This window comes from Ursus maritimus, unplaced genomic scaffold (assembly GCF_017311325.1).
Source record: "Ursus maritimus isolate PB19 unplaced genomic scaffold, ASM1731132v1 scaffold_29, whole genome shotgun sequence".
NCBI classification, from domain to species: Eukaryota; Metazoa; Chordata; class Mammalia; order Carnivora; family Ursidae; genus Ursus; species Ursus maritimus.
In genome coordinates this window covers 7,362,348-7,389,149 of record NW_024425452.1, presented here as the reverse complement: position 1 = coordinate 7,389,149, position 26,802 = coordinate 7,362,348, and the positions used below count along the sequence as shown (strand labels likewise).

At 36.6% G+C, this 26,802-nt stretch overlaps 1 long non-coding RNA gene across 1 annotated transcript; it reads left to right on the top strand.

The window, feature by feature from the left end:
* On the top strand, positions 1-25,585 carry LOC103664025. The gene is made up of 4 exons (XR_568906.2): positions 1-208; positions 1,617-1,684; positions 9,010-9,123; positions 24,614-25,585. It is a non-coding gene; the product is annotated as an uncharacterized LOC103664025 (long non-coding RNA).
* The last annotated feature ends 1,217 nt before the right edge of the window (positions 25,586-26,802 follow it).

Sequence of the window (26,802 nt, the reverse complement as noted above, 5' to 3'; positions counted from 1 at the left end):
AGTTCCCATCCCAGGACTTCATTGTGCACTGCATTAATATCGTTGATGCTGGTAGGGGCCTGGCTGTTTGTTAGAGAGCGTCAGCAATATAGGTTTCAGCCCACGCTCAGCTCCCAGTGTGTTTAGACTTCCCCTTGCTTGGTCTACTTTGCGATCTCTGATACTCCTGTGTCTCCCACGATGACTACATTTCTGGTTAACTCTCCAGGTAATGCCTGTTCTGCCTGTTCTGTGCCTGACAAAGTTCTCTTGAAAATAGATGTTGCTATTCACTACTAGATATTCCCCAACATTTATAGCTGCTTTCTAGCCATCAATCAGTCTCCTAGAGGCCTATTAACCTGTAAATTTCCTGTAGTCTCTTTTTAAGATTTGCAGGAGAGTGCAAGAGTGAGAGAGCGTGAGCTGGGGAGGGGCAGAGAGAGATATAGAAACAGACTCACCACTGAGCAAGGAGCCAGTGGGATTTGATCCCGGGACCCTGGGATCATGACCTGAGTGGAAAGCAGATGCTTAACCCACTGAGCCACCTAGGCACCCAGAAACTTCATATCTTGTAAATCAAACTTAAACTTCACTTCAGCCTCTTCTATGCCCAATTAATATGTATAAACATACATACACACTAGAAGTTATTCATACAAGAATTGTATTTCCTGGAATAAAAATTAAGATATAAGACCTGTAAAAAATGGACTAGATTTGGAGGGTATGGAATGGAATTTATAAAATGATAAAATATTTAAACACTATGGGATTATAATAGAAAAATCAGAACACAGGGTTATTGAAGTGATGTCCTTAAATACTAGGAAAAGTAACATGTATACTTATAGAATTCTCTATAAATCTCTAAGAATTGAGTTCATTTATATTACAATGTTAACCAGTATTCCAAGAAATTCCCTTCAGAGGAATTTTTTTTTTTTTGCAAAGTGATTTATCTGTTTAGACAATAGAAAATCAGACAGGATCTTAAACAATTTAATGTAATGCCTATGACACTAAATTTTTATTTGAATTTTCCCTGGTGTGGTAGATGGCAAAAATGACCACAAGCCTTCAGTCAACCCTGTTACCATTCTCTTTGCAATGCGACTTTGCAGTTTCTCACATCAAGAGACAGAGGATAGCATCCCCTCCCTCAAATCTGGATTATCCAACTTGATTGGGGCCAAAACAATGCAGTGGAAGTGACAAGGTGCTAGTTCCCAGCCTAGGACTCAAAATGCTTCTGCTCACAAATAGATGTGTATATTTAAACTTCAGACTGGAATTTGAATGAAATAGTTTTTAAAATTTAAAAATTTTAAACCTTTGGGTGTTGTCATTTGCTTTCTGTTTATTATATGACTGCATACTGATTCTAGAGAGTCAAAAGGAGAAGCGTGTTTATTTTATAGTGGAGTTTTGATCATTTGGAAATGATGGAATTTATTTTTATTTAATTGAAAGTGTGAAAAAGGGAATGTCTCAGCTCTAAATAGTGATGAGTCATGTCTGATCATGTGCAGCCCAACCCATAATAAAACAATCGATAGCACTAAAATGTGGGCCCAGATTGAAATGTCTAATTTTAAACATTAATAACTTGGCATTATGTCTGATTTTTCAAGCCAGGGCAGCATACATAAGTCATGTGGGATTTGAAGAGCTTTGCTTTCTTTTTCCTGGAAACAGAAAGGTAAGATCTAAACTCAAATGACAGAATTATAAGAGCTTCTCAAACCAGTATTCTGTCTGTTCACTGGTTCAAATGATAATTCTTACCAGGTTTTAGAGACAACAAGAGAACTTTTGTCTCTAACGCTTTATAATGAAGCTTTATACTTCAAGGCAGTATACTCCTTATCTTCATTGACCCTGTACAACATTGTTCTTGTTTTTATCTATTTTGCCACAAGTCTTGGGTATCATGCTCCTTTACTGGACCAATTGCCAGCCACACACTTCAGCAATGTATGGGGTTTTATTTATTGTCTTTTTGTAGTACATCCTAAGAAAAATGAATGATTAAGATAGGAGCTCTAATGAGCACTTACTAGTGACTTCAGTGATAGCTTTTCATCAGGCTTGAGCTTAATTTATGTGAATTCTGCACCAAAGTACTACTTTAATAGGCTGAAGCAGTCTTTTCTCAAATCCCCTATTTACTCCCTACTTCTCCCAGTTTCTCTCTTTTGTCCCCTTGCCTACTGTTCTTTTTCCGAGGATGCACTTTGCAAAGTTTTTTAAAGTTTCATTATTTGAAAGCTCTCACGAGACGTCTCAATCACTCATACTCAAAGCAGGAGTTCCCAGTGGTGTTTTTATGCCCACATGGTCAGCTCATCAAGCCAGGCTGGCTCACTGGTTATGCCGGGTAGAAATTATCAGTAAACAAACTGCCTCTGGTGGTCACCAGGGAGATGTCAGACTTTGAAGAACACATCATAAATCCTACTGCTCTTAGTTTGGCCAAGAGTCAAAGACAGACATTCAGGCTTTCCCAGCATTCAAGCTAGATTTTCTTTTTTTCTCCTGTTTTGCTCTATGTATCTTTTCCTAACCTAACTTAACCACTTGCTGCCTTCTTCCTTCCCTAGGTTACCCAAATAAATTTAAAAAAAAAAAAAATTTGTCCTCCATCAGGTCATAGTCTAGTGTCCTGTCTCCGATTCTCATTTATGAGAGACAGTATATATTAAGAAATATGAAGAGGAAAGGGAGTCAGGAAGTTTCAGGTACAAAGATCTTCCTTGGGGGTAAAATGGATATTGTCCTTGTCATGCTACTGATAAGGTTCAGCCTTAGACCTGTCCTATCTTCACCTCCGACAGTGCAGCATATCCATAGAAATACTGAAATATCAGTTTCACCCTGAAAATCCCTGGTGATAAAATTTGTCCTCTATTAAGCACACCGTCATTGGAGATCGTAAATTAGTGCTGAGCAAGATATTTCAGACATTTCTTTAGAATGATCTGAGTTTTTCTTAAAATCACTCAGGACAGCCACCCTTCAGCAAGGGTAATTGATTTCTTTCTTTTCTGAATTGGAGGAAGAATTAATTTAGCACTTATAGCCTTGAGCAAAAGCAAATGTTGAGTTGACCTCATTTTCTGGCTACTTTCAGCAGAACAGTGGGTAAGAAAAGTAAATAATTAAAAAAATAATAACCATATGCTCACAAACTGGTTAAAGATATCAAAGAGAAAAGTCTCCTTGTAGTAATTTTGGTAATAATCTAATAATCCCTTTTCTCTCAAGGAGTTGCAATAAACATAAATAGGTTTATTTTACTTCTTTCCGTTCTCCTTCCACATTCAACTGGTCCTGCCATTTTGATGTTTCTAAAGCTCCAATTTCTTGTATATCCATTGACTCCTTGGGACTTCCAGTTAACTGTTTATCTGCAATCCTCTCCTAATATACCAACTAACTTCTCTGTCAGCAAGGTTTAACCGCTTAAACCACATATTTTACTTTACCAACAGAAATATTTTTAAAACACAGATGGAAATATTTTCATCCATTTCTCAAAAACCTTCCATGGCTGCTCAGTGTATAAATAAAGTCAAAACCTCTAAACACGTATGTCCTTACTCTGATCCATTCAATTCACAAATAAATCGGAGCTACTCCTGTGTGGCAGGCACCATGGTAAGCCTCAATGTTCCTGTTCACTGTCTCTCCAAGATGTGGTTTCATTCTGTCCCTGCTGTTCAGAGACGCATTGGTGGCAGCACACCTTCTCCCCAATCCTCACACTCTTTATTAGTTGTTTTGACATTTCTTATATGTTTATTATCCTATTCTTTTTTATGTAGGTTTAAAGACTCATCTCACAAATTCAACCTAATGCAACCTAATTATCAATGGTAGCAAAATTTGATTTATACTCACCTCTCAATGTTACCATCTCTACTGTTGAGTGTAAACATTTTTTTGACTTTAGTAGGAACTATTTTCTAAGAGCAACTGTCCATTAACTACTTGATTACCTTGAGGAGCAGGTGGTAATAGTATAGGCAGGATATATTCTTGATTCTTTGCCCATATTTACCAGCTTTCAGAACAATAAGAAATTGATGTGCTAGAAAAATTTCAAGATGACCAATTTGTTTTCTTTTTATTTTAAAATCATGGATTTTTAACATCTTTCATGGATTTCAGTCCATTGCAGTCATTATTCTTTGTTGTACTCAAATTGCCCATTTAAACCAGAGATATTCTTTCAAATTGGCTAATTTCTGTTTATCACAATACCAGCAGTATTTGATAAATTATTTGCTTTCTGTTATTACACCATATATTTTCTTGCCAGCCAGATTAAAAAACAAAAAAACCAGCCATCTTTCTGAGCTGCTCTCCTTGCTTTCTATGAAAAACAGAGTTCAGAGGCCATATAAGGAGTAATCATTGCTAGTGGGTCAGATACCATCCTTTTTCAGTGATCAAGATCAATAGAGAATTTTTTTTTTTTTTTTGCCACTGAAGAGTTTACACTGACATTTTTAAGGAAACAGAGATTCTGATCAACTATTTAAACGTTTTCTGTTTGCATCTGTTTCTTGTCTATTAAACCTTGATTCCATGTGCCATTAAAGTAATTACTTGCCTCATCCCATAATGTAGATGATAGTTTCATTATGTCAATACCCATGTTACTATTAAATATACCAGTGTCATTATTGAACACTGTTTTATACTTCATTGCATCTTTTTTCCTTAACGTATAACTAGGGACAAATTACTTAGTTGAAAGTTGACTAAAATAATTCTTTGTGGTTAATATTTGTGTAATTGTCACATAATATTTAATTATAATATTGGGCACAGGGTTGCAATATCTGCAGATGAGCGATGTGGAAAAGGTAGATGCTGATAAGAATTTCAGTTTAGGAAAGGTTGAGTGGTCCCTTAGGGTTGAGAGATTTTGATGGAAGTTCTGTTTTGGTACATCTTTTAAATCACACTTGGCTGGAGGAAGCCTGTCTGGCTTTCAGTTACCTTCTAATGTCAATATATATATACATTTTTTTGCAGTGAAAACAGACACTGTAACCTATAACCAACTCCAGTTTATTCTCAAATGATCTTTATTGGCTTCTTCGTATAACCATTTAGCTTAATTATTTGGTAAAATTACCTACACCTTGCAAGTCCAAATATACAGCCTAATAACTTTTATCTGATAGGAAAGGAGGGATATGAATGTGGTTCTAATTATGATGTGATCCTGAAGCCCAAAGTAAATGGCAAAATTTCTTCTCATTCCAAAGGCTTTATTTAGTAACCTTTAGTTCTTCCCTTAGGAGTGAAGCAGTTCATAGAAGGAAATATAAAATATTTCCAGCTGTTCTCACCACATCTAATTTTAGGCCTTACTCAGTGGGTGCTTACGTTGGTTTAGACACAAGTACCACAAAGAGAAGCACTCAGTCCCTAGGGACAGAAGTCAGTGTTAACGAAGTGACAAGCTCTGCTGTCAATCAGTGGTGTTCTCACCCAAGATAAATAGCACAGGTGGGCATACACACATTGTAGTAAGATAAAAGGCTGAAACCTGAACCCTACAAATGATCACAATCCATGTTCAACTGTACTATAAATCTAACTCCACAGATGAAAAATCTAATTTGTGAAAATATCTCCTGGGAATTCAAGTAAGTTTCAAGGAATTTTAGAGGACATCCTAACACTACCAAGGACTATCAGGGAAAGAACAAAGTGCTATTTCCAGTGAAAATAGACAAGAAGAACTGGCTTCAAGAAATACCTTGGGACAGTCTGAGACCAGAACTTATTCTGGGTCCTTTCATAAATTAAAATGACATTAAAGGACAGTTTTTTAAACCGAGAAGTAAGCTTTAGTTTTTTTCTCAAAGAAGATCCTGCATAATTCCAGCACACAGCTGTGTAATTAACTACAGTTTATATATGCAAAATCAGCTCTGCCCTTCCATTTTAACACTGAAAAACTAAATCGCTAATTAGACCAGAAATGTTTAGAAGGGAAGAAAGAGAACAGAAATGGAGACTGGGGATGCACACAGAAAGTAGGTAAAAGCATGCAGGGTGACATAGAGGTTATCACTGCAGGAAGACACTTTGTTTTAATCTCCTCAGAAATCCCCTATTAAAAACCAAACCCAAGACGGGTTAGACAAAGAAAGAAAAATTATCAGAGAAAAACAACACATGGATACTCCCAACAAAGCTAGACAACAGTAAGCCCACAGACTCAATAATATGAGCAAAATGAGGTCAAAGGACCACCCAGAGCAAAGTCCGAATCATCTCAGCTAACAAATGCGCAGGTAAAGATAGAATTAGAAAAATCGCCACATTGACACCCTGAGAAGCAATTAATTCTGGTAACAATCACCAGCAACGATTTCATTAGTGAAAAGTTTGATGCACAAATCTAAGTAGTCAGGGTAACTAATCGTTCTGTGCCTTTTGGCATGAATTAATTTGAAGCACATGGTACCTTCTCTGGAGCAAGCTTGTCAAAATCGAGACCTGAATGTAATTAACTTCTAGAGATAATATCCATTCTTGGGCTATATGATGCACAAGGAAGAAAACAGCTACAATATACGGGACAGTATACAAGATCATTGGTACCGCTGCTGTGACGAGTTAGTGGCAGGGGACAAAAGGAAAGTTAGATCTAAGTTTAAAGAGACTTTAGATATGGATATAGCATAGATTCATAAACTAATGTACACTTTGGACTTTGGAAAGATGTTTACGAGATGATGGAGGAAATCTGGCTTGAACCGGGGAGTAGATGCTACCAAAAGATTATTAATTGTAGTAGTCGTGATCATGGCATTGTTTTTACATCAGAAAATATACATTTTTTAAGAGATGATTGCTAATATGCAAACAATACGAACAAATCTCAATCTAGGCACAACTCAAATATAAATCTAAATCCACAAATTAAAAAATCCTGTTGGTAAAAATATTTCCCAAGAATCTGAATAATTACAGGTATGTTTTAGAAATGTATGTGGAAAGGACATAGTGTGTACAATCTTATCAAAGAAAAATACAGAAATGTGTAAAAAATATAAGGGAAGGAAAAGTGGCAAAATTTGGATAGGTTTTAAATGAGGGTGTATATTTCACTAGTTCCCTAAACTTGTGCATTTTTTAACATTTCATAATTTAAAAGATTAAAATAAAAGACAAATATCAGTTTTTATTCAATAAATATTAGGCAAATCCTTTGTGCCAGGTCTGGGGATTCAAAGCTGATTATTCAGGCATGGGTTATGCAGACATGAAACTTACTTTTTACTTGATGCAAAAGACCAAAACCAGGTTAATAAAATATTATATAAAGCCATTTGTGCCTGGAAGGAAATAAACAAGTTGCTGAAATAGAGAATAATAGGCAGAACTATGTGAAACATGGCAGGCAAGTGGGGAAGGATCAGCAGATCCTATCTACTCTCAGAGGATATTAGGCTGAGACCTAAGTGGTTAGTCTTTGTTTGTTTATTTTATGTATGTATTTATTTGAGAGAGAATGAGAAAGGGGAGAGGGAGAAGCAGGCTCCCCGCTGAGCAGGAAGCCTGATGTGTTTGATCCCAGGACCCCGGGATCATGACCTGAGGTGAAGGCAGAGGCTTAACCGACTGACCCAGGAGCCCCCCACTTTTTTTTAATGAGAAAAAGTTTTCTAGGTAGAATGACATTTATAAAATCTCTGTGTTGGGAAAGAGTTTGGTTGGGCAAATAACTGAAAGGCTGCTACTGGCTTTTAGAGCTTAGTAATGACCCAGATGATGTGGAGGAAGGACAAGGAGTCCATCTGAGTAGATCTCATAAGTCTAAGAAAAGGACAAATTTGTATTTTAGTTTATGTGCCATAGGGAGCTACAGAAGGGCCTTAAGAAAATGTCATTTTCCATTTTAAGATCACCATAACTGCCGCATATAAAAAAATTTGGAAAATATAATGCATTTACTTGTTTGAATCAATTACACCATAGTTGGAGAGCCTCCCTCTGTCACACAGTAAGTACTGGGTTAAGTGCTAAACTCAGTGTTTAGGTTTTTCAACATATCTGTTCTCAACACAATATCACTGGCTGGAATAAAAAATAGTTTGATCTTGGACAATTTCTACTGTATTTGTTCCATGATACAGAGGTACAGTTAGGTAGAGCAAGGTTCTCTTGAATTGCAAGTGCATGATTTTAGAAACCGGTTTATAGGTTACATGAAAACTCTCAGGAGGGCGGTTGAAAAAAACGACAACGCAAAAAAAACAAAAGAACAAGAAACTCTGATCCCATTATTATGCAGAACAAAATATGGATGATAAATTTTGTTATGCTCTGTGCTAAATGACACTGAAAGTAATAGGCCTACCTACCTTTTACTAATCAAAGTCTTTTATTTGCATTATTTTTAGTTCATTTTCTATATTTAAAGCATTTTGAGACTCACATGCAGAATATAGCCAACAGAGATTTGCCTAGTGAAATAGCTGTTTTAGACATGTGTGACTTATTTCTGACATATGCTGTACAAGCAATTGTGTTAGGATGACGTCCATCACAGATAATGGCAAGCTAAAAATGGCACTATCATATTTCATTCTGATAATCATAAAAGCATACACAGAAAACCCTAATATTTCAGCCCACAGGAGTAAAATCCTCCATTCACTTTTCAGAGCATAGATGTATTTAAACCAAAATAAGAGAAAAGGGGCATTGCTCAAAACTAGTCATATTTATAATTTCATATCAGTAAGTCAAAATTAATTTCTAGTAAATCTTTGTTTCTAGTTTCCAGATCAACATAAGTATCATTGTTATTTATCAAATGTGTTTTCTAAAAACCTAACATTGTACCATGCCTTTCTCTGCTTGATAATTGCCAATTATTCAGTTCTGTATTTTCATTAAATATGGAAATGTGCCTACCTAAGCCAATAGAAATTACTTTGGCAATTAATTCTATTGAGAAAATTCATCTTATAATTCTATTCTATACTTCAGCTTTTTGGTTCCTTTTTCATGGGAAGGAGCAAAAGCCAGCACTACCTGGAAAATGACCTTGATATGTATCAGAGGAAGATTTTCTAACTTAAAGAAATAAGCCAGAAAGTTCATGTGAGTATCTGCCACCGACTACCTAGTGTTTGGATATAATATGTTCCTCTGTTATTGACACTATGTTTTTCATTAGAGAAAAAATCATGATAAGAAGGCATAGCCTCCTTAAAAATCATGCAATAACCAAGTGTAGCCATTGTAGGTCATGGTCAGTTTTTACTGAAAATGGCTTATTTGAACAAAAACGAGGAGAATGTGCTAGGGACTTAGAAATATTGGGGAGAGTGCTCCAGGCAGAGGTTAAGGTCATCTGCATGTCTACGTGATGAAGGTACAAATTTGAGGGGCAGGGCAGGAGATGTTGTAGAAAGGCTAAAACAGAGGGGAGATCAGAGAGTCACCGTGAGTCAGACCAGGTGTGACATTATAGATGATGGCAAGTATCCTGGCTTTTTCTGTGAGAAAATAGGGAGGCCCAAGAGGGTTATGAGCAAAAGAATGGTATAGTCAGACTTAGGTTTTAAACACTCCATCTCTTGTAGTGAGAATAGACTGCAAGATAAAGGTAGAAACAAGGAGACCAGCAAATAAGACCAGCAGTGATGTAGATGAGAGATGTGAAGGGAATATAGTTATGAAGTTGAAAAGTGATCAGATTGTTGAAGAATTTATGATATCCTTGTGGACAAACCAAATAGATGTGGCTGGAATGGTAGGTAGAATTAAGTAATTTACAGTAAATATAAATAAATGAACTTCTTACTAAATAAATGAATATTATCCTGATTGAATGGCTCTTATCCCAGGGTTCTGACTTTGAACTTGAATTATTCTGCTGTTTCATTAATGACGTATAATAACATTGAAGGTATGTTGCAAAATTCACAGATTAAAAAAAAACGGGGACAAATAACACTAATACATTGGATGAATACCAGATATGTTTTCACAAGCATAAAATTATAGCCTTATAGTTAAATAAAGGAACTGGAAAGCAAGAAAACAAATCTCTCTAAATACAAGAGCAACTTGAGTAAATAGACCTAGGTATTTTATGTAACTTTAAACATACTATCAGTTAAAGTATAACACCTTAAAAACTGAACATAGACTACATCAATTATAAAAAGTATATAACCTGAAAACAAAAATAGGACACTGTCTCCAAGGAAAACCTAATTCTACCATGTTGAAGACACTGGGAATTAACTTGAGTCCTTTACATAAACCAATCAACCAATCTAATCCTAATAACCTTCTTACGATGTAGGTATTGTTATCTTCAGTCTTATTTTATAAATGAGCAAATTGTGGCCTGGAGAGGATAACTTGCCTATTGCCACACAACTAGTAATTGATTGAGCTGGGATCGTTTCCAAATAGTCCAGCTCAAAACTCACCTTTAGCTGAGATACTATATAATGCATGGTTTTGGACTTATTTGAACATTAAGTCTTCAGCAAGATACCTGCTAAGTATATATTTTTATTTATTTTCAAGTGAACCAATGTAATAGTGAAGAGACCTCATCATAAGTATTTATAAGGCTACATTTGAGAAATTGATGTTGTGTTTTAAAAGGATTATTGGCAGTCATTTTTGATGAGGGACTACGGGCACCCAGAATCTTCCACATTTACGTTTGTTAGTCTGATAAAATAAGAAGGAATACAGGGAAATCAAAGAAGGCCATCTGTGAGTTACGATGGCAAACTTACTGAGGTTTTGAGTTATTCAACAATTGAACTTAGAAGTGAGTTCTTTGTTATTAGAAGTGATTAAGCAAATAGTGAAGAACATAACTGATATGATGTATGTGGGCTGAGTCTGGAAGGCAGATTGGATCTAGGGAGCTGGTGGTGGGGAGAGTAAGAAAAGCCAGAAAAGAGCACTCCTGGGGTGCAGAAGTTTTGTCCTCTGGAGTACAAGAAGAGCAGAATATGGTGAGAAAGAGTTTCAGGAGCTCAGATTAATGTGAATAGGACACAGAGAAACTCAGGCTGTGATTGCCAATCATAGCCAGCCAAGCAGATCCCTTCTAATAAGAGGGGCATAGCAGGGAGACTCTCCAGCACTCACAATACCTGCAAGGAGAAGACTGGCAGCACTTTGGTTTGATTCAATATCTCAATGTAGGTCTTCATTGTGGGTTTCATAAAAACCTTCTACATACTCCACAAAAAGATGAGGCCTAAGCTGAATAATGGGCATTTTCACACCAATGCAGAGAGATTAACCTAGAAACAATTTCAGAATCAGAAGTTAAGACTATGAGGTCAGAATGAAAGGACTAGGTGAAGTGTAAGTGAAAACCAGGAAACTATGGAAGAGCAAAAGCCATCACGGGAGTGGTGTGAAGCGGGATAATTAAATATCTTGAGTTTTCAGACACTGGGCATTCAACCAGGTATTGTTGTTTTAATCAGAGGGCAATCACAATGATTGCCTGGATCAAGATGGGAACAGAAAATTTGGGGGTGGGGGTACTAAGCTCTGAAGCACAGAATTTATAACCTAGTGGGTCTTTACCCACAGGGATCTTAGACTAGATGGAGAAATATCTACACACATGTTAAAAGAGTTGCATCCATCAAGAGATTCAGGATTAATCAGAAACATTTTTTACTAAGATAAGTAGGAATTGATACTTAAATGTTATTGAGTAAAGTACCTAGCTGTGTGAAAGTATTTTTTTAAAACTTTCTCTTTTAATACATGGTGTAAAATAATTATAATAGTAAAATATTGAGTTTTCATATATAGTCTCCAACTTACAATAGTTCAACTTGCGATTGTTTGAATTTACAATTGTGAGAAAGCAATATGCATTCAGTAGAAACTATTTCAGATTTTGAATTTTGATCTTTTTCTGGGACAACGATATGCAGTATAGTTATTCAGTCATGATGATGGGCAGCGACAGTGAGCACAGCTCTGTCAGCCACACGATTAGGAAGGTAAATAACTGATATACTTATAACCTTTCTGTGCCCGTATAACCATTCTGTTTCTCACTTTCAGCATGCTATTCAATATTATTACAAGAGATGTTCAGTACTTTATAATAAAATAGGCTATGCGTTATATGATTTTGCCCAACTGTAGGCTAAGGTAAGTGTTCTGAGTGTGTTTAAGGTAGGCAAGACTAAACTATGATGTTCAATATGTTAGATGTATTAAGTGAATATTCTCAATTTACAGTGGGATTATTGGGATTATGAATGCCATCCAAAGTCAAGGAATATCTGTAGTTATATGTGCATTTTCTAATATGGAAATGGAAAATTATACTAATTGCTTCTAATTTCTCACCATTTTAGGAATGCCTCCTTCCTAGAGCACATGGTTCTGGGGACACCACATAATCATACTATTACCGAGCTAAAGCACATAATAAAAAGTAGAGAAGACTCCTGAATTCTGATCTTGAATCACAATACACAAAAGTGATAAAAGACAAATAGACAAAATTATAATTGCTGGCTAACAATGCTTTTATATAGATACATCCTGTTCTCTTTTTCCTTAGATATAGTGCTGCAGTTAGGAATTTATTATAATAAGTGCTTAAATCATAATTTAGATAATAATAGGCATTAGAATTTTTAAGACTATTGTGATACACACACACATAAATATATACACTTATATATACTCACGTGTGTGTATATATATATATACATATATGGATACATATATATTAGAATATAATATATATATATGGATACATATATATTAGAAATGTTTAGGACTATTGTGATATATATATGAATAGATATAGATAATATGGATACATATATTTCCAGTATTTTTGCTGTAAGTAAAATAGTTTCTAATTTAAGATAGTGGAATAACTAATAAAGGATTTGTTAAAATTTATGACTAAGAGCTCACAACTTTATGAATAGTATATGAATTTTTACTCCTTGAAAGGAATTCCATGCCCAAATTAAAACATTCAATGTGGTGTCAGAAAAGAAACTGACATAGGCCATTAATTACAGGCAATTAAAATCAAACAATTAGCATAAGCATTTGTCATTGAGTCCAGACTTAAGTTAGAGAGACAGTTCTAACTCAATCAGCATAGCCAGAGCCTTGGAATGATACCTCTGCAGCAACTGCAATCATTTAGAAGAAATATGTTTACCATTTAGATGATGTCTTTGCACCAGGGGGTCACATATTAAAGATTGGGGGTGGGGAGAAGGTACACTAGTTTCTAGCGAAATTCCATTCTATAGCTTTATCATTATTTCTTCCTGTCCTGAGAAAGAAATTGCATTTTTCAGCTAGGCACCAGAAAATTCTGGGAAACAGTCTATATCTACATAGAAGTTTATAGAATTGTCAGTCCCAGTCAAGAGATGAATTAAGCAGACAGAGGCAAGGATCTCTGAGTTCTCTTGATCCAAGCATATATGCCTCATGTGAACAAGTGACTAGAGTCATCATAGGAGTCACCAAAGTTGAACTTGATAAATTTGGATCAAGGAATAAAAGAATTATCAGGACACCTGTGTGGCTTAGTTGGTTAAGTGTCTGATTCTTGATTTTACCTCGGATCATGAACTTGGGGTCCTGAGAGCAAGCTCCCTGTTGGGGTCCCTGCTAAGCATGAAGCCTGCTTGGGATTCTCTCTCCTCCTCCCTCTGCCCTCCTCTTCCTGCTTGCACTCATGCTCTCTCCCTCTCAAACAAACAAATAAATAAACGAAGAATCATCGACAAGGACTAGTTTGCTTTTGCATACCAGAGCACCTCATAATTTTGCCAATCTTCTAGGGTAATCCTAATTATGACTAAATGAGATCTTCCTTTTAGAGCTTTGCAGTTTTTTCCTAATAAATATGGATTTATGAAAGGAAAATTTATTGTGCACGTGTTAGAGTTCCCCAGAGAAACAGAACCAACAGGATGTGTTTATGCACAGGGAGATTTATTTTAAGGAGTTGAGTTATATAGTAGTAAAGCCTTGGTACATTCAGAATCTGTTGAGTAGAGCATCAGGCTGGAAACCCAGGGAAGGGGTGAAGCTTGATTCCAAAGGCAGACTGCTGGAACTCCTTACTCAAGAGAGAGTCAGTTTTTGTTCTATTAAGGCCTTCAACTGATTGATTGTATTCTATAAAGTGGGTAGGCCTTATCCAGTCTGCTTTACTCAAAGTATGCTGATTTAAATGTTAATCTCATCCAAAAACACCTTCACAGAAATATTCAGAATAATGTTTGACCAAATTTCTGTGCACTGTGGTCCAGCCAAGTTGACACATAAAATTAACCATCATACTGAGACTATTTAAACATGGTCAGGCCTGCTCATATTAGCCCCTTAGTAAAAAACAGAAAAATTTCAGGAGGTGACAAAAACTAGTGACTCAGGTGCCAAGTAAGAACTGGCCTAATTGAAGTATAGTAATATTTCTGTGATGAACTAAAATTTAGATAGGGTTAATTTATCTTGCTGAAAAGCTGAATTATGGTAGTATATTTGACATTAAATTGTTTGATGTAGTCTTTCTGGGGCAGAAGAGGATAAAAATTAACTCAGTTGGATTCTTTAGTACTCACGGCCCCCTCACGTTTTCCCCCACCTTACCTTATCTCTTCTTTTTCATGGGGGCAGGGAGAAAGCCTAGTGGGGTCAGATGCATCTTTTTGCTTACAAATCTTCTCACATGCTTCTGATGCTCATTATAGTTTGTGAATAGAACTGATTGCTGCCCTCAAATGCCATTTCATCCATTCTCTGAGGCTGGTTCCAGGCTTTTGAGAACATTGACCATAGGTCTCTACTTTTTTTTTGTGAATATTATGGTTATTGTTTGCAAAAGAGATGTGCTGTGATTCTTAACAGTGATCCAATAGTCTTCATAAAATACACATAAACTTCTGCATGAAAACAGTGAATTCGCAGAATCCTATTTCTATTTCACTTTAACTACATGCAGATTATTTTTTTAAAAGAAATGGTTGAAGAATTATCCATAGAATTCTCCCAATCCTATTCTTCCCTCTTCCTCATAACCAACACTCCCCACAAAAATATGGTATTTTGTTTTGTTTTGTTTTTTCCTGGAATTTCAGACAACCAGCTATCCATTTTTTTTTCTTGAGCCAGTGATTAGGAGGAGAGATATTTATCTTATCAATAATTTTGGGTATATATTTGGACTTAGATACTTGATAATAACTTTGTAATTAGTCAAGGCACAAGCTGAAACAGATGTTATTTCAAAAGAATATGCAGCTAGGAGACAAGTGTTAAATAAGCAGTTAGGTTACACATAATTGTATCAAGGGACAGATCCTTACTTTACTAGGCTTTTTACAGAATTAAACTAAACAGGTGGATCCCTTTCTCAATGCTTATAAAATTCTATGTACTTCTTGAAGAGTTCAGTCTATCCTTTCTTTCCGGAGTGGCAGGCAATTTTTATTACCAAAACAGTCTAACCAAGACACTGTATACTCTGAATAGATTATACTACATTCGATTTATCGTTATGTCAGTGTTTACCTAGTAAAAGTGATAAAAATTGTTTTTGGAAAGTAAATTCAGTATAATCTCTTTTGGAATCAATTTCTATGAAATTCTAACTATTTTTGCCTGGTTATAATGAGTCCATTTAAAGTTTAGCAAAAATTCACAGTACTTTACCAATCGAATCATAGTTTAAACCTAATCATGCCATATAAGACATATTGAAAGATATGATATATAAAAAAACTTCATTACAACTCTCAAACTTATGATCCTAGCAGCTGAGTAAGAAATTGAGAAAAAATATATAGCTTGCATTATCTCCTTGTGGTCCAATTTAATACATAGCTAGTCCTCCATTTAACCAAAAAGGATAATCCTCTAATGCCTAATGCTGTTCCTGAGTATTTACTAAAATATGCCCTTGCCAAACAACAATGGAAAGAAAAACCCTGTTTCCTGATTGATAAGCTTCCAGGTACAAAGTTTCACCATTAATTATATTTTATGAATAAAGGTACAGAAATCTGTTTTAAGCAAATAATATTTTCTGGAAGAGTTGAATTTAAAACTATTTTCATTGACTGGAATTATTTTCCTAAATATTTTAATTCAAAAATTTGAAAGACGAGAGTATAAGACTAAAGTACAAGTAAAATGTGAAAGACTGGAAAATGGGAAAATATTTGAATTCCAATGGAGCCAGGGTATTGTCAGGTTAGTAATCTATTGGCAGGAAATGGTGGGAGGGGAGGAGATGCAGAGAAAAGCATGTGAGACCCATCTTGTCTAGATCCTTGATAGTGTTGTCTATGGCTACCATCCTCTAAGTACTTGTTATAACTGCAGAATAATAGGTTTCATACAAGATTTACTGAACTCTAATCTCTGTTTTAATAGGATCCTTAATTCATAGAAACAATGTCTGAGAAGCACTGCTCTCTGTGATAATCTAGTCTAGAACAAACCTTGGTTGATAGGGTTTTTATAATGAATTTTGACTTTTCAGGGTGTACAAAGTCCAATATACTGGCATGATTTTGATGGGTTGATTGGTCGCAGCTCACAAACAGTGCCATAAACAACACACACAAGAATTTACTAATTTGCTGCCACTTGTAATTTGCGCTAAATAACATCAATTGGATAATTTTCCCAGTCATTCTGACTGAAAAGAGATGGACTGGAATACTGACAACATGAGAACTTTGAGTCAAATCCTTTATGATTTAAGTAAGGTATAACACTTTGAATCTCCACTTTCTCTCCTATAATTTGAGGAGTATAATGCCTAGTTTTTAGGATTGTTAAAGATTAAATTAGATAAATTGTGTAAATTTGTGAGGGAAGGCAAGAAGATGGCAGAGTAGGGGGATCCTGAGCTGACTTCATCCCACAGACACATCCCATGCACCCCTGCAGCATCTCACTCTGGTGACCAGGACCAGGGGGAACTACAGGGCATCACAACATCTAAGCAACTAATTCTGAAAATGACCTGAAGACTGGCAAAACACAGTTTCCACAGTTAGTCACAGATCCAAAAGGGTAGAATTGGCAGAGATGTGGTTGGGAACCAAATCCCTGGGGAATCTAAGCATCAGTAGGAGGGACATCACAAGCATGGACAATCAAGAGGAGCAGACCCCACACCAGGTACCCCTAACACTGGGGAACCATACTGGAAAGACAAGTCCCTATAAGATCTGACTTTGGAAAACAGCTGGACTTAACTTCAGGAGATTTAAAAATCAGTGGGCTACACTCTAGAAGAACTGGAGGGTAATAGGAAATTGAGTCTCTGCCCTTAAAGAGCCAGCATAATAAATAACTTGGCTAATGACACAGCATAGAAGCAGTTTGAACAACACCTGGGGTATACATAAAAAATTATGGTGTGATATTAGAACATGCTCTGGTGGGGTATGGACCTTTGGGAGACATCTTCAGGAACACAAATGTTGGCAGGTGCCATTTCTTTTTCTCTTCCCCAGCCTAGATAGCCAGATGCTTGAAAGAACCAGTTCTGATATTCTTCATCTACCTTGTTACCACCACTTGCCTTTCCCAGCTGTTCCCCTGTGGAGCCACACCATATGACCTGCCTGCCTCTGCAGGCAACCCTCTAAAGTATCTCCTGCTCTGGTGCATCCTACAGGCAGGCCCAGCAGGGACCTGTGCCACTCCAAAGCAACTCCTGGCCTAAGGAGAGCAAGAGATAACCTCATGTACCAGTGCACCCACAGTTGCCAGACCTCACAACTGGCTGCACAAGGAGCAACCCCTGCACTTTAGTGTACTTGCAGCTGCGTCAGAGAAGGTAATTGCAGACATCTAGTCTGCTACTGGCCCCACCCACCAATGACAGCCTCTCAACTGGCCATGCAGGGAGCATAACCTGCCCTTCAGTGCACCTGCAGCTGTGAGGTGACTAATCACAGACACTAGTCTGACTGCCAGCACCCCCCTCCAATAAACCTGTGGTGACCTCAAACAAGGCCTCTTAACAGCACAAGAACCAAACCCTGCCCATTGTATCCATAGCAGGCAAAGCAGTCATTGCAGCAGCTGGGCTGAGGGCAACTGTGGCTTAGCCACAACAATAGGGCACAAGCAGCCTACACAGGGGATACCCCTGGAGCATCTCATTCTGGTGACCAGGACCAGTGGGCACTACAGGGCATCACAGGACCTCTTCTACACAGAGAAACTTCTTTCAAGACCAGGAGATATAGCTGACCTCCCTAACACATAGAAACAGAGAGACAAAATGAGGAGACAGAGGAATATGCCCCAAATGAAAGAATAAGACAAAATCATAGTAAAGGGGCTAAGTGAAATGATGATTTAAAAAAATGTTTGATAAAGAATTCAAAATAAAGGTCAAAAAGATATTTGCTGGACCTGAGATAAGAGTGAATGAACTCAGTGAGAACTTCACCAGAGATATAAATAAATAAATAAATAAAAAGAACCAGACAGAGCTGAGGAATTCAATAACTTCAGTAAAACACACTAGAGGGAAGCAACGATGACTTAGAAGACACAGAAGAAAGGAAGACAAGGCAATAAAAAGCAGCCAAGCTGAACAGCAAAAAGAAAAAAAACAATAAAAATGAGAATAGGTTAAGGGTAACTCAGCAACATCATCAAGCATAATAACATTTGCATTATAGGTATCCCAGAAGAAGAGAAAGAAGAGGAGGCAGAAAACTTATTTGAAGAAATAATAGCTGACAACTTTCTCAATCTGGTGAAGGAAACAGACATCCAGGTCTAGGAAGTACAGACATCCCTCTAACAAATAAATCCAAGAAGATCCACATAAGACACATACTAATTAAAATGGCAAAAAGCAATTCAAGAGAGAATTTTAAAAGCAGCAAAAGAAAAGAAAGCAGGTACATAAAAGGGAAACCTCATAAGGCTATCATGTGATTTTACAAAAGAAACTTTGCAGGCCAGAAGAGAGTGGCATGATGTATTCAAGGTGTTGAAAGAAAAAACCTACAACCGAGAATATTCTACCTAGCAAGGTTATCATTCAGAACAGAAGGAAGGATGGAGAGTTTCTCAAAGCTGTTTATCACATAGTAAAGGTAATAGATTAATCATGTATTAATCCAGTATAGAGGCTGAAGCACAAAAGTAGTAAAATCAATTATATCTACAAAAATTAGTCAAGTCACACACAAAATAAAAATATATATACATACATAAAATGTGGCAGGGGAGTAAAAATTTAGTGCTGTATAGAATGTGTTCAATCTTAAGCAATCATCAAATTATAGACTGCTATACTCATAGCATGTTATATAAGAACCCAGTTGTAACCAGAAATCAAAAATCTATGATAAAAAAAAAAGAGAGAGAAATCCAAGCATCCAAGCATAACACTAAAAAAAAGTCATATCATGGGAAGAGAAGAAGGACAGGAATTACAAAAACAACTAGAAAACAATTAACAAAATGATAATTCAATTTGCCAAAATGAAATCAATAATTACCTTAAACGTAAATGGACTGTATGTTCTGATCAAAAGACAAAGGGTAACTGAATGTATAAAAAATCAAGACCCATCTATATGCTGCTGACAGAGACTCACCTCAGACCTAAAGACACATGGAGATGGAAAGTGAAGAGATGGAAAAGGATATTCTATGCAAATGGAAGTGGGGGAGGGGGGAAGCCAGGTTAACAATACTTATACCAGACAAAATTCAAAGACTGTATCAAAAGATAAAGAAAAGCGTTACATAATGATAAAGGGATTAAAACTCTCAACAAGGTGGGTTTAGAGGGAATATACCTCAATATAATAAAGGCCATATATGAAAAGCTTACAGCTAACATTATACTACCTGGTGAAAAACAGAGCTTTTCCTCTAAGATCAGGAATAAGACAAGGATGTCCACTCACACCACTTTCATTCAACACAGTACTAGAAGTCCTACCTACAGAAATCAGACAAGAAAAGAAACAAAAGTCATCCAGGGTACCTGGGCAGTTCAGTCAGTTGAGCAGCTGACCCTTGGGTTTGGCTCAGGTCATGATCTCGGTCCTGGGATCGAGCCCCACATAGGCTCCATGCTCAGCAGGGAGTCTGATTCAGGATTCTCTCTCTCTCTCTGCCCCTCCCCCTGCTCTCTTGCTTTCTCTCGGTCTCTCTCAAATAATAAATACATCTTAAAAAAAAAAAAGAAATAAAAGTCATCCAATTGATAAGAAGTAAAACTAGTAACTTGAAGGTGACCTGATACTATATATAGAAAACTCTAAAGACTCTACCAAAAACACTATTAGAATAAACATATTCAGTAAAGTTGCAGCATACCAAAATAATGTACAGAAATCTGTTACATTTCTATACACTAATAATGAAATAGCAGAAAAAGAAATTAAGAATCTCATTTACAATGGTACCAAAAAGAATAAAATACCTAGGAATAAATTTAACCAAGGAGGTGAAAAACCTGTACTCTGAAAACTGTAAAACATTAATGAAAGTAACTGAAGACAACACAGACCAAAAAATAATCAGAGATTGGAAGAATAATGTTAAAATGTCCACACTACCCAAAGCAATCTACAAATCTAATACCATCGATATGAAAATACCAATAGCATTTTCACAGTAGCACAACAAATAATCCTTTGATTTGTATGGAACCACAGAAGACCTGCAATAAACAAAGCAATCTTGAGAAAGAACAGAGCTGGAGGTATCATGATCCCAGATTTCAAGATACACTACAAAGATAAAGAACACAGCATGGCACTGGCACAAAAATAAGCCCATAGATCAATGGAACAAGATAAAGAGCCCAGATATACACCCAAGATTATATGGTCGATTAATCTACATCAAAGGGGGCAAGAATATTCAATGCAGCATAGACAGTCTTTTCAACCAATGGTGTTGGGAAAATTGGACAGTTACATGGAAAAGAATGAAACTGGACCACTTTCTTACACCACACACAAAAATAAACTCAGAATGGATTAAAGAACTAAATATGAGACCTGAAACCATAAAACTCCTAGAGGAAAATGGAGGCAGTAATCTCTTGGATGTCGGTCTTTGCAACATATCTATGGATATGTGTCCTCAGCAAGGGAAACAAAAGCAAAAATAAACTCTTGGGGTTACACCAAAATAAAAAGCTATGTAGTACAAGGGAAACCATCAACAGAACAAAAAGGCAACCCACTTAGTGGGAGAAAATGCTTTCCAAATCATATATTTGACAAGGAGTTAATATCCAACTCAACGCCAATAAAACAATCCAATCAAAATACGGGTAGAGGACCTGAATAGGCACTTTTCCAAAGATGACATGTAAGAGGCCAACAGACATGTGAAAAGATGCTCAATATCACTTACCAGGGAAATACAAATCAAAACCACAGTGAGATATTACTTCCAACCAGTCAAATGGCTAGTATCAAAAAGACAGTAAGTATAGACGAGAATGTAGAGAAAAGAGAACCTTTGTGCACTCTTGGTGGGAACATAAATTGGCACAACTACTGTAGAAAACAGTATGGAGTTTCCTCAAAAAATTAAAAACATAAATACCATATGATGCAGTAATCCCACTGCTGGGCATTTGTCCAAAGAAAACAAAAACAATAATTTGAGAAGATATATGTACCCCTACGTTTATTGCAGCTTTATTTACAATAGCCAAAATATATAAAGAACCCAAGTGTCCCTCAGTAGATGAATGGATAAAGATGTCGGGTTTACACACGCACACATACACACATCTCTATGTGTATACACATACACATTCTCTCTCTCTCTCTCTCAATGGGATATTAGCCATAAAAAATGAGATTTTGCCATTTGTGACAACACAGATAGATCTAGACATTCTGCTAAGTGAAATAAGTCAGAAAAAGGCAAATAACATATGATTTCACTTATATGTGGCATCTAAAAAAAAAACTACATAGAGGAGAGATGGCTGAGGGAATGGGCAAAATAGGCAAAGGGGATTAAGATAACTTCCAGTTATAAAATAAATAAGTCATGGAAATGAAAAGTAGAGCTTAGAGAATATAGTCAATAATATCGTAATAATGTTGTATGGTGACAAAAGATGAAATGGTGACTATACTTATGGTGAGCACTGAGTACTGTATGGAATTGTTGAATCAATATGCTGTACTCCTGAAATTAATGTAGCATATGTTAAATATACTTCAATAAAAAGAAAATAATCATGTAAATTTCTTGGTATAAATCCGGATATATTATATTTGGATTTCCTATGTGTATGTATATTCTATATAGTTGTATATATTTGCATATATACATATGTAATACATATGTATATTTTAGATATGTGTAATTTATATATATATCCTATAGTAATGTGATATATATGCAAGTATATCTATATACATATACATTTATATATATTCTATACAGTTGGTTTTATATGCATATTCTATACAGTTATATATATATGTGCACATGTATACCTGTACACATACATGTGTGAATAATTCTCCAGAGCCAATACCTTATCAACCTATTCTATTTATTTAATTCATAGCCTATTGGCTCCACTCTGTGGAATCCCTTTTTGATACCAATCCTACCTGATTTAAGAAGTCAAAGAAAAATGACAAGATCCTCCAATGACAAGTTCTCTCTCAAACTTATATTAATACACACACCAACCTCCTAATATTTTCCTCCTCTGCCTCATATTGATAATTATATTGATTTATATTTATCTGTATGGTGAACTTATATATCTTCACCAAATGTTGTAGCCTAAAGATGGGGAAAAAAAAAAGAAAACTTCTATTTCAGCTATCTGTGCCATCTAATAAACCATCTTAAAATTTAATAGCAAAAAAGCCTTCTTTTGATTGTCTGTATTTCAGTGGATTAGAAATTTGGGCAAAGCTACCCTCAAGGTTCTTTTCATTTGATTTTGATGGCTTTGGTTGAGTGGAAACATCTAACATGGTTTCTATGTGGCTGCGCTCAGTCTGTGGGTGGCCTAGGTGAAAGGGCTCAGAAAGCCTCTCCCGTGTGTCTGAGGGCTTGGTGTGGTCAATTGGGGCACCTCATTTCTTTTGCACAGGGTCTCTTTCCAGGTGTTTTCCCATCCATCAGAACTGTCCATCTCCTCTCCCCGAGGAGAATTTGGATCTCTCTTTTTATATAGCATGGTTCCTGATTCTATTAGCTAACTTTCCAAGATGAAAAAGCAAAAACTGCTGGGCCTTTTTAAAGTTTAGGGCCAGAATTGAATGGCATCTTTTCTTTTACATTTTATTGGTAAAAGCATGTCAAAGGACCAGTAGAAATTCAAGGTGAGGAAAGTACTACAGGGCACCAATACTGAGAGGTACAGTTCCTGTGGATTACAAATACAACATGCCGCACAAATACTTAATGGCATAACAAGTGTTAAGTCACGCATTTAGACAAAGAAAACTTACATAAGGAAATGTGAACTACAATTGGAAGGGGTAATAACAGAAAACCTGTCATTTAGTTGAAATTACTCCGACATACCATTATATTGAGGGTAATATTAATTGGTACAGAGCCCATTGGAGTTCCAGAATATTATAGAAAAAATAGTATGGGTAGTTTACAGAAACCCAGAACTCTTTTCTCATCTCAAGTTGTCTAGGACTCATTATGGAATAGGTCGCGTATTTCCTAAATGTAGTCTGTATTAATCTTGCAAAATCTTTATATATATATTTTATGAAAATATGGAGGAAATCAATGATGAAATCAACGTAAAACAATGTGTACTGTATTTATCTCACATCAGCATATTTTAAAAAGGCATTTACATCACTGAAGGGAACCCATTAACATTTGGTTAACCCAGCATTCCCAAAACAGTTTTGCTCCCAAAAAACAATATTGCAACCTAACGAAAATACTTGGGAAAATGCTAGAATAGTTTCTATACTAAGATCAACCTCAGAAATTCATTTTCACCAAGAGCTCTAGGGTTTATACAAACTGTAAGATTTCAGGAATTATCTTTTTCCTTGTTACCAGCTGGAGAATTTTTGTTACATGCATTGATGTAATTATTCCCACTTTGTGCTTTGCCTTTTCCTCTTACTCCTATGAAAATTCTCATTTTTATTTTAAAATAGATAAGGATAGATAACTGCAAATTATCCTTCTTTGAAGGTCAAAAAATGGGCCCCACTTCTTGCTGTGCTCACCTGCTCCTCTGTATCCCACAGCGTTTCCTCAACAGAGAATTTCCTCTTGGCTCCTGCAATTGGCTATGCTCAGTAGCCAGAATGAATGTGGAGTACTAATAGGAATATTTTACACTAGAATGTGCCAAAAAGATATTGTCAGACTGCAGGCCAGATCTCAGGATATCCTCTCATGCTGCCAGGGTTTGCTTTCCAGTGATGACTTCATGAGAGCAGAAGCAGCCAGTGAGGCAGGGCAAGAGGAGGGATCTTAGACCTAGTGCCAGCTTGCTATGCTCCTTCGCTGTTGGTTTCTCCTAGTGCAAAATGCTTATTTTTGCTTCTCCTTCTCTGTTTTCTTCCAGAGCATGTGTGGGAGCCAAAATAACCTTCCTGTTTTAATAAGGGAGAAGCTACAGAGAAGATCCAATAACTTGCCCATAGTCCTAATACTTAATATAAAGTACTAATCATATATCTCCCTCAAAGGTATAGGTACCATAGAAAGTTAAGAGACACATGTCCTTATTGCCAGTTATCTTTCAATCCCATCATCATAATTATCATCTTTATTTTTGTTACCATGGCAACCAGCTAGGTGTCTACAATGTTATAAAAATCTATAATATATGTATATAGGTACATGTATCTATGTATATACATATGCATATATTGTGTAGCATAGGTTTTTTGCAACACAGGTACATACACACATAATATTCTCAGTGTATTTAGAATAGCATATTGATTTATACCACAAAATTTCAAGAAAAAGATACTTATGAATCAATGTCCATTTTCATTTTTAACTTATTTATCTAATTGATGGTTTTGATTTCAATATGATACCTGCCTGCTCAAGTTCACATGCATTTATAAATTTAGCCAGTGTTAAATCATAATTCATAATCTCTGTGCTGAAGGTAACATGTCTGAAAACACACAGCAATAGGTGGAAAACAAATTCAGAGACAAGAAAGGGCACCATGAGCCATAAATGATGGGGGAGCAGAAGGTTAGCTGAGGACAGGCAGAAGCTGATACCCCGCAAATCCCCCCATGAGATATATGTGACATTCCTCAGGCACTCCCAGCTGCCCCGAAGGAATAAACAAATAGTTAACTTAAAGAGATTACAATCCTGCAAGACAGAAGTCTCCCTCAGTTTACAGAAGCTTTAGCAATTTACAAGAACAAAACATTGGCAATGTAGATATAATTAAATGTCCCTACAATCTGTACTCCATTGACAGATGCTTGAAGTGCGCAAAGTGCAATGTTCCTCCAGGAAGCTCCTATCTTACTGTCAGTGCCTTACTAGAGGGGTAAACAACCTTAACTTGACAATGGCAAGTCCTCTGGTATCCTGTGAGTCCTCTTTACCATACAAAAATCCTTTTGAAACCTCCGTTTTCCTTACTTCCCCCAGCTCCCAAGTATATAATCAGCCACACCTCACAAACACGGGCAGTTTTTTCTGCCCATGGGTCCTGTCCCTGTGCTTTAATAAAACCACCTTTTTGCACCAGAAATGTCTCAAGATTCTTTCTTGGCTGTCAGCTCCAGAACTCACCCCACTGAACTTCACCTATATTCCAAAACCCCATCATAATGATTAGTGAAATCTCTTGGGGACTTAAACTAGAAATTCGAGTCTGAAAGTATATAAAGAGAATGAGGCAAGTGTGCCATGCCATAGCAGCAGTTTGAACAAGTGTACAGAAAATGAACTAGTAAGCTAGAGTTAGAAGACAATGAGGAAACCTCAACTCAGCTAAAGCAGAGTAATCAGAAAATAAAACAATGGAAAATGTAGGCCATAGGAAATGTAGCAGTACTGAATTCACAAGTGAGGAAGTAAGGAGAGATATAAAGTTTTTGACAGATAATGAAGATTTGTCTCACGGAGAGGAAGCACAGGAAACCAGGCTAATCATGCCCGGGCTATAAAGAGATTTCGGAGAATCTTGGGGGCACCTGGCTGGCGCAGTCATTAAGCGTCTGCCCTCGGCTCAGGGCGTGATCCCAGTGTTCTGGGATTGAGCCCCACATCAGGCTCCTCCACTAGGAGCCTACTTCTTCCTCTCCTACTCCCCCTGCTTGTGTTCCCTCTCTCGCTGGCTGTCTCTGTCAAATAAATAAAATAATATCTTTAAAAAAAAAGAGATATTTCGGAGTATCAGTACTGATAACTTGCTGAATGCCTGAAAGCAAAGAATTCTGGGACTGGTCAGCCAGTAAAAATAGTGGGAACTGGGAGCAGATTGGACACATGAGAGTAGGAAAACTAAGGTCCATGCTCAGAATGTGGAGATGGCATTTGTTAGGGTACTGCAAGCTCAGGAGGTGGTGACATTGCAAATGAACTTCCTAGTCCTATTTCTTCAAAACTGAAGTGGGCCAGACTCTGCATTTTCTGCATGTGGGGCCCTCTTAAAGATGAAATTGCAGGAAGCCAGAGAAGAGAAGAACAGGCTAAAAGAGGTCATGATTGACCTAAGTATTGTGCATTAATATCACCATGACATAGCCAACAGAAGAATAAAGGAAGATT